This window comes from Dipodomys spectabilis, unplaced genomic scaffold (assembly GCF_019054845.1).
Source record: "Dipodomys spectabilis isolate Male_0828 unplaced genomic scaffold, ASM1905484v1 ptg000248l, whole genome shotgun sequence".
Classification (NCBI taxonomy): Eukaryota; Metazoa; Chordata; class Mammalia; order Rodentia; family Heteromyidae; genus Dipodomys; species Dipodomys spectabilis.
In genome coordinates, this window is record NW_024870925.1 from 667,120 (window position 1) to 675,795 (window position 8,676).

Sequence of the window (8,676 nt, forward strand, 5' to 3'; positions counted from 1 at the left end):
AGTCTCTTGGATTTTTCTGTAAATCCTGGCTATGCATTGCCATCCTCAGAACTCAGCCTGCTGAGTAGAAAGTATTACTGGTAAAACAATGGTGCCCACTGCATTAAGTGTTGTTTTTTCTTGTTATTCTGAACTCCAACTCCTTTCAGGGTGAAAAGCAGTCACTGGAGACTCAATTTTGCATGGGTTTATTTTTATAGCAATAAATATTTATTGAATATTTATTTGCTCTCTTATTGCATTGTTGCTATTTTATCTTATCTTCATTTAGTATTGGTTTTTACATTTAATATTTTATTGTTACCACATATTTCATGAAAAAATAGTATTATTGAATTACTGAGAAATTCAAATTAGCATAGTGCTAGTGGTTTGCTTCATTTGAGAAAGATCCTCTGCTTTAGAGTTCCCAACACATAGAGAGTCTCCTCACTTACGACACTTGGCTACCACAGGAAATAAGAAGCCTGACAGGAACTTGGAGAAAGCCATTGGGGTAAAAACACACACTGCCATGGTCAAGATCAAGAAACACACAAACCCGGCCTACAGGCTTCTCTACATAGTGAGGCAGCAATGGGGAGGTGATAAAGAGGGTGTAAAGAGTGTTCCATCTGACAAACAAGAGGAGGAAAATGTCCTCAGATTCAGTGAGGTTGCTCCCTATGGCAGAATCCCTAACAACTCCCAGGACCCAGGTGGAAGAGTCATGCATAATAACCTCCCAGTATTGTTTCCCAGACCTGAAGACTTGGCGTCCAAAAGCAGTAAAATGGAGGGACTTTTCAGAGTTCAAATCTGCATAATGATGGTCGTGTCAAACACTGCTCCCAGGACTGTGATTTTGCATAGATTCATTGAAGGAAATCTCTACCAGGTACTTGCTGAGTTTCTCTCTCTGTTCAGGCATGGGAGGGGCACTGAGCTGTTGCCTAAGAGGAACAGGCATGAAGAACAACACTGACTCACAGGTTTCTAGAGTCAACTCTACATCCTGAAGCAGTTCCACCTCTGGCTTCTGGTATGTTTCAATCAGCTCCTGATTCATTTACTGAAGCATTTGGGTTTCCCTTTCTCTGAGTTGCAGTAACATGGCTCTTCCTTCATTGATCAGTAGCTGGGAATGGTGTCTTTCCACCTCCTGGACACCCAGCTGCAGCATTCTTAAAACATACTTGGTCATGCCTCGGAATAGGTTCACATACGAAATCCATTGGTTGATGAGTCTCCTCTTCTCCTGTAAATTGCACTGGATTTCTTGAGTCTTTTCCCATACAGCATGCATCTGCTTGGAAATCATCTCCCTCTGCTCATCACCAGCCCTTTCTATGGGACGGTGTTTCTGAGCCCTGTGCTCTTGAGACTGTGAGCAGCACCTACAGAGCAGGGCCCTGTCCATCTCACAGAATATCTGCTTGGTTTCTTTATGTGCCCCACATGTGTGCTCCTCAGAACTCAGAAACTGCCTGAGGCTGCCTCATCTGGCAATGGCCACCAGGCTCCTCAGAACCATGTTGGTTTTGAGGTCTCCCATTTCTCCTATCTTCATTTTGAACACCATTTATAACTATACTTATTATAAAATGGTATGGTAAACTGATGTATATTTTAGTAACTCAATGCCAGATAAGAGAACAAATTAAAACTGTTCACATATATACATATAGAAATTTTGCATTGAAAGAACCTGTTATTAATATTAGATTCACCACACTTTTTAGGATATTAATATATTCCTCTTAGGGTAGTAGTTTCTGTAGTGTCCCTACATAAGCTTTGTTACTATGAATATATAGACCATATTCTTCCCTGTTTACCCTTGAGCTTCGAAAGAAAATTCTCCTATATATGAATTGTCAACAAGGAAGTAGTAGCCTAAAACTACATTTACATCTTAGAATATCAAGTAAGCATTTTTCTCATCTCAATATGAAAAGGACAGAGCGGATGAACACACAACAATTAAGAATGAAAAAGAGAATGAAAGAGAGACAGCAGCAAGGGACCATCACACCTGCACAGCATCGTTATATTGTTACAATTGGTGGCTCTTGTTAAACTCTCAGTATGCCTAATATATAAATTAAGCTTTACCATACTTGTTATGAATCTCTTAGCCTACGTTAGTGTTCTGCTCATTTGTACCCCCCAAAAGGATGAAATATTTCTTCTATTTAAAGATATGCCTTCATCTTTAGTGTTCAACCATGCATTTTCCATCTTCTCCATTATTAGCAGCTCTTTCTCGGGGTATACCTATTTTCCCTTGTTTAGAAATGAGTACTGAAAGTTAATCAAAGAATCAAATCTAATAGAAAGTGTCAACACCCCTATGCTCTAGAATAGAGGTATTTCTGTTTGTTTATTTTCTTCCCAGGATGGATAACAGGATCTACTAATATAAAGGCTGCTCTAGAACTTTGTGTCACTGAAACTAGTACTGCGGTTTTGTTCTAGACTCTTCCTGGGGCTTGAATTTAGGGAATGAGCCCTGTTCTTGTGGGAAATTTTTTGTTCTACCACATGACCACAACTCCACTTTGGTGGTTAATTGGAGATAAGAGTCTCTTGGATTATTCTGTAAATCCTGGCTATACATTGCCATCCTCAGAACTCAGCCTGCTGAGTAGCAAGGATTACTGGTAAAACAACAGTACCCACTGTATTAAGTGTTGTTTTTTGTTGTTATTCTGAGCTCCAACTCCATTCAGAGTGAAAAGCAGTCACTGGGGACTCAATTTTGCATGGGTTTATTTGTATAGCAATAAATATTTATTAAATATTTATTTTTCTCTTGTTACATTGTTGCTACTTTATCTTATCTTCATTTAGTATTGGTTTTTACATTTAACATTTTATTGTTACCACATATTTCATGAAAAAATGGGATTACTGCACTGATAAATTCAAATTAGTATAGTATTAGTGGCTTGCTTCATTTGAGAAAGGTTCTCTGCTTTAGAGTTCCCATCACATAGAGAGTCTCTTCACTTATGACACTTGGCTACCACTGGAAATAAGGAGCCTGACAGGAAATTGGAGAGTGCTATTGAGGTATCTACAGAGAAGGGAACTCTTAGCCACATTCCAAAAACTCACACTTCCATGGTCAAGAGAAAGAAACACACAAACCCGGCTCAGAGACTTCTCTATATAATGGGTCAGCAATGGAGAGGTGGTAAAAAGAGTGTAAAGAATGTTCCCTTACACAAAAATAGGAGGAAAAGGTCCTCTGATTCAGGGGAGTTGGCCCTGAAAAGGGTGTGTACCTGAGTTCTCATTTAGGGAAGTTAATTTACAAATCATTTGGAGTTGGAATTTCCATCCTGGAAACCTCACCTTTAACATCCTCTTTCAAGGAAATGGCTCTTACATTTTCCTTAGACAGTGACAAGTGTTGTGTATTTTGGTTAGGTGCAAGGGAAATTTGTACAGGATTGGAAAAACTTTTTATTTCTTACCTTTTTGTATCTTTTATTGTTGTACTATACATTAATTAGTTTTCCACAAGAATGTAGGCAAGTTTGTATCTTGTGGTTTTCAAAATTAGCTGAGCTTGCATTTGGGGAGTTATCCAAGTTTTTTAATTCGGAAATTGTCATGCCTCCCACTTGTCAGGTGTTTCATCACTTGAACCATTTCAATCTTTTTATTCTCATCGGAATTTTGATCTCATAAAAAATACTGTATTCATATTCTATTGGTAATATAGTTTCTCGATTTTAATTTATGCAAGAATTCTGAACTGATTTCAAAAATGAAGGACATTTTAAAGTAATTCATTAAAAATTTCATAAAAGCTATTAATATGGAGCTATATATAATTCATTACTTTTGTTTAATTTTTCATGCCACAGTTGTAGAGTATGCCAAAAGGTGATTTTTACACTAACCTTTCTCTTTTTAATTTAATTTAATTTTATTTGAGAACATACGGTACAGAGGGGTTACAATTACATGGGTAGGATAATGCATACATTTCTTACCAAGCATTGCAGCCTCCTCCTTTGTTTACCCTTCACCTCCCTTCCCAGCCTCCCCCCTCCCCCCCACCCAATCCTTCCCCTCTTCCCCCCCACACCGACATTGTAAAGCTCCTTTTTGACATGACATTTTGTACTTCTCATTGTTGCAACAGGTCCACCTGAATCCTTAAACGACTTGTTTTTCCCCATCTCCTCCACAAGTTATACTGACATCAAATATAGTGAAAGCGGGGGTTACACTGTGGGGGAGGGACATACAAAGCAACAAAGAAATAATCTTATAAATGCGTTAGAAACACATGCATGAAAAAAACATTAAAATACATATTTAAGGGTTCATTTTCCTAACATCACATTATCTGACCTTTTCCAATTGACTCATACATATACTAGATTCAACTAAGGAAAACCATGGGACCTATGTTTCTTTGGGCCTGGCTTACTTCACTTAATATAATTTTTTCCAAGCCTTTCCATTTCCTAACAAATGGGGGAATGTCATTCTTTCTGATGCAGGCATAGAATTCCATTGTGTATATATACCACATTTTCTTGATCTATTCACCTACTGAGGGGCATCTGGGTTGGTTCCATATCTTAGCTATGGTAAATAATGCTGCAATAAACATAGTTGTGCTGGTAGCTAAGACCACACTAACCTTTTTCTTGAAGGAATTTTTTTTTAATTAAGAAAATACTTTTGAAACCTTAATGTTATTTCAGCTATTTATTCTGCTTCAAAACGAATGTGATTTTATGTTAATACACATAAAATCGAAGACAGATGAAACATTTGGCATTTAGATCAATTTGTGTAATTACTTTTTATTTAAACACTGAATAACTTTTTCTGAATTTTCTATTTATTACCTGAGTCAAAGTTATATCATTAGACCTGCAGAATCTAATCCACTTTACAAAGACTAAGTAACATATTAGTTTGAATTTTATTTTTTTAGTTCAACAATAATATTCAACATATACCCTATCAGTAGGTTTCACTAAAAAATTAAGATATGCAATATCTATAGATACTTCATAATTGTATATTCTTATTTTTGGATTACATTTCTGTAACCCATATGTCTGAACTCCAATTGTATTAGACTTCCAATTGTTCAACTCACATCTTTTCTTTGTTCCAGGACTTCAGCATTAATGTTTTTTTGCTTTCCGTGGTTTTCATTACTTTTTTATATCACTATCATCATTGTAACCTTTTAACATACAAAAAAGAAAATTCACTATTGACCAGCTCAGTATTCTTTACATTTTCAAAAACCCAAGTGATGCCAGTGTCATACAACATACATCATGAAATGATTGATATAATGTATACAATACAATAATATCAAAATATTGCATAAAATTAATAAAATGTAATGTTATGAAATTAAAATACTCTATTATTAAACTGTGAAATCAAACATTTTCCATTATTACCATAATATAGTAATATAAAACCATGCCATCACACTCCCACTTCATTTGCAAAGAATTTACACTTTGTCTAAACCTACACCTGAGCCCCTTTCCTTGTAATGAATGGACTGTTAAATGTCTCTAGAATTTGGGCCACCTCCCAGAAGCCTCTGGTATGCTTGGCTCCTCCCCTCTCTCACCCATTATAATTAGGCCTGAGAGAATGCCACCTAGTCCTCATGCAACAAAGTAAGTTAGAGGACAAGAGCCTGTTTCCAAGCTGGAAGCCTCCAGATCTTCATGCAAAAATGATCTCCAAGTTGTCATTTGCCTCAGTCTTGCAGCCATCATTGCCCAAGCCTGCAAGCTCACGTAGGTACTGAATAGCAGGCTGTTGTAGCATAATCTGCTCTGTAGTAGGGGTCCTTGAGATGCCAAGGTACCCCAGCCTCGCCTCCAGCAGTCTTCATATAGTCTTCAAGCTTTAACTCTTCAAAATCTTGTTGCTCCTTCATAACTTCCCTCTTCCTGGAGCCTGATAGGTTTGAGCGGCCCTCAGCAGCAGGGGTCTGGATGGCTGCCAGCATCTTTTCCTGAAACTCTGGTGCCTTCATCTGCAAGAAGCAGTGGCAGCTCCAGCAGCTTCTTCTTCTCCCTCTCCTCCTGGAAAAGCTGGTTGACACACTCATCTTTCTTCTGATATAGCTCATCCAGTACTTCCATCTGTTCTTTATAGAAATCAAGGGATTTCTTCAGTGGTGCTGATAGGTTTTGACAGCTGGCTGCCTTGATTTTGGAGTTTATCCACTTGCCTCTGTTAGCCCACAATTTTCAGGCAGCTTGTGGATGAATCAGAATTTCAGGGTCTTCTTAGGCACTTGTGTATCCTGTTTCCTATCCCATGGTTTCAACTCCTGGAGAAGAAACCTTACTGTTTCAACTTTCTCTGGCTCTTAACTACCAGATTGGCCAGGCACCCACAGTAGGTCTGTTGCTCCTGCAGCTGCTGGCTGAGCTTCACCTTTTAAAATTCATCAATGGATAAAGATAAAAATCCCACCTGGTCTTTGGGTTGTCTGTCATCCAGGACAGTCACAACAAGTAGAATCACCCCCTTTTCTTTTTGCTCACTTCTCCTTTGTTGGGTCTTCGTCCATCCCACAAAAGACGGACGGGGTCCGAGGAAAGGTAAGTGCGGCGCTCGCCCGTTCCCTAGCCTCCCTCAGCCCAGGAGACAATCAGACACAGCGGGGAGCCAAATCCAACAGGTAGAAAAACTCGTTTATTAACAGAGAGCAGCCCCTTTTAAAGACAACAAGGGTGGGTGGTATGGTAAGGGAGGAAGAGGAACCAATCACTGTCAAGGTCACACCCTATCATTCACCTGAGCCTTCACGGGCTGGTTAGGCACTGATCAGAAGATCAGTTGGGGTCTGCCCACTCAACCCCCTCCCAGAGCCATCTTGGCTGGCCATGTGCTCTACAGTAAATTAGGCTCTGCCCACTCAACCCCCTCCCAGCGCCATCTTTGCTGCCCATGTGCTCCACACTCCTTCTCTAATGTAAGCCAGAAAGCTCAGCTGATTCCCACAGCTGCTCCTGCTTCTGTCTGGTGGTTTTAAGGGACATGAAAAGTGTTGTGTAATTTTTGATGGACCTTCTTGGTCCTCCAATTTTGTCCAGTAGCTGTGTCTGCTTCTGCAGGTGCTGCAGGAAGGCCTCATCCTTTAAGGTGAGCTGCAGATTGTAGGCCCTTTGCTGTTAGCAGGTAGCGCTGAGATCCTGCAGCTTTTCATGAAGCTCCTGAAATTCTGAGCCACTTGGCTCCTTAACTCAGCCATCTTTTTCCATTCTTCTAACTTCTCCTCTTGCCGATCCAGCTTCTTCCTTCATCTGCAGCTCTGAGTGCAGCACACTAGAGAGCTCCTCCTTCTCTTTCTTTGCCTGTGGAAGGCATCCTGCAGCTGATCCCCAGCTGCTTTTTGATCTCTAGGTTATGCAAAATTGTGCATCTCATGGCTTCGTGTATATGTACTCTTTCCATTGTCTTGAAGAGCTCATGCAGATCCCAGGCCTTTCCCTGCTGCTCCAGTTACCACAGCCACCCATGCTGCTTCAGATTCTGGAGACTTAGGCTCTAGTTTTCCTGCCTTTGAATGTAACAGTTTCTCCCATTTCTGTTGCTACTTCTGCAACTAATAGGTCTTGGCTTGAATGTGTAGCTTAGTCTGAGTTGGTCCTGCAGGCTGCTGCTGGGAGGGCAGCTCTGCCAACTGCCTTTGAAGTTCCACCATATTGGTTTCTAGGTCAAACACTTATCTCACCCATTGCTCTTTCTCATCTCTCAGTTGGTTCATCTGTTGAACTTTGTCTTTCCTCATGGGCCTCTCCACCTTCAAGTCCTCCACAACATGGTCTCTCTCCAGCCTTAATTCTTTCATTAATTCTTTCATGGTCTCCAGCTTTCTCTCCAGCTATGCCTGCTCTCTTATTAACTTTGTTTGTCTTTTGGTTATTCTCTTGCGTGAAGTAGGACTTCTGACATATTTTTAGTGATTCTAGTGTCAGAGGAAGGGACAATACCAGAAAAAGAACCAGAGAGAAATTCTGGGTCTGCATGGTTTTTGGTCTCACCCTTGGTTGATTTACAGTTCCCAGTAATGTTTGTTTTGAGGTTACCTCTGTTTTCAGTTTTCGTTTGGTTGCTTTCAGTGGGTCCACCAGGACAATTCCTCTCCAGATACTCTTTCTGTAGTTTCTTGCCTAAAGAAAATTTTATTTTGCGTATGTCTGGTTTGGTTAGATATCACAGCACTGGGATGGGGAAGGGAGGGACCATATTCCCAGGCTTTCTGAAATCACCTCTATTCTTGCAATCACCCACTTCCTACAGGATCTCTGAAATTCACTCAGTCACCACATAGCACAATTGCTTCCTTCACCTGCTGCTAGATGTAAGAACCAATAGCGGGAAATGCCAGTGGTACTAGGCAGCACAGAATGTGGGTGTGGCCTCAATTCTTTTATCTTATTGGTCAGCTAGAAACAGGTATGAATTGTGGGATCATTGTGATCCAGACACAGTGGGTGTAGTCACCATGAGACCTGCTCCTACAGTCCTCCCACATCTACATGCCTACTTGGGGATCAAGACAGTACCAGCTCCAGCTTGCCCTCCCCATCTAACCTGCCCACTTGGGCTGATAAGTAGGAATAGCTCTAGTTGGTTGCCTCCACAGTTTTACTGCAAACTGCTCAAGACAATGTC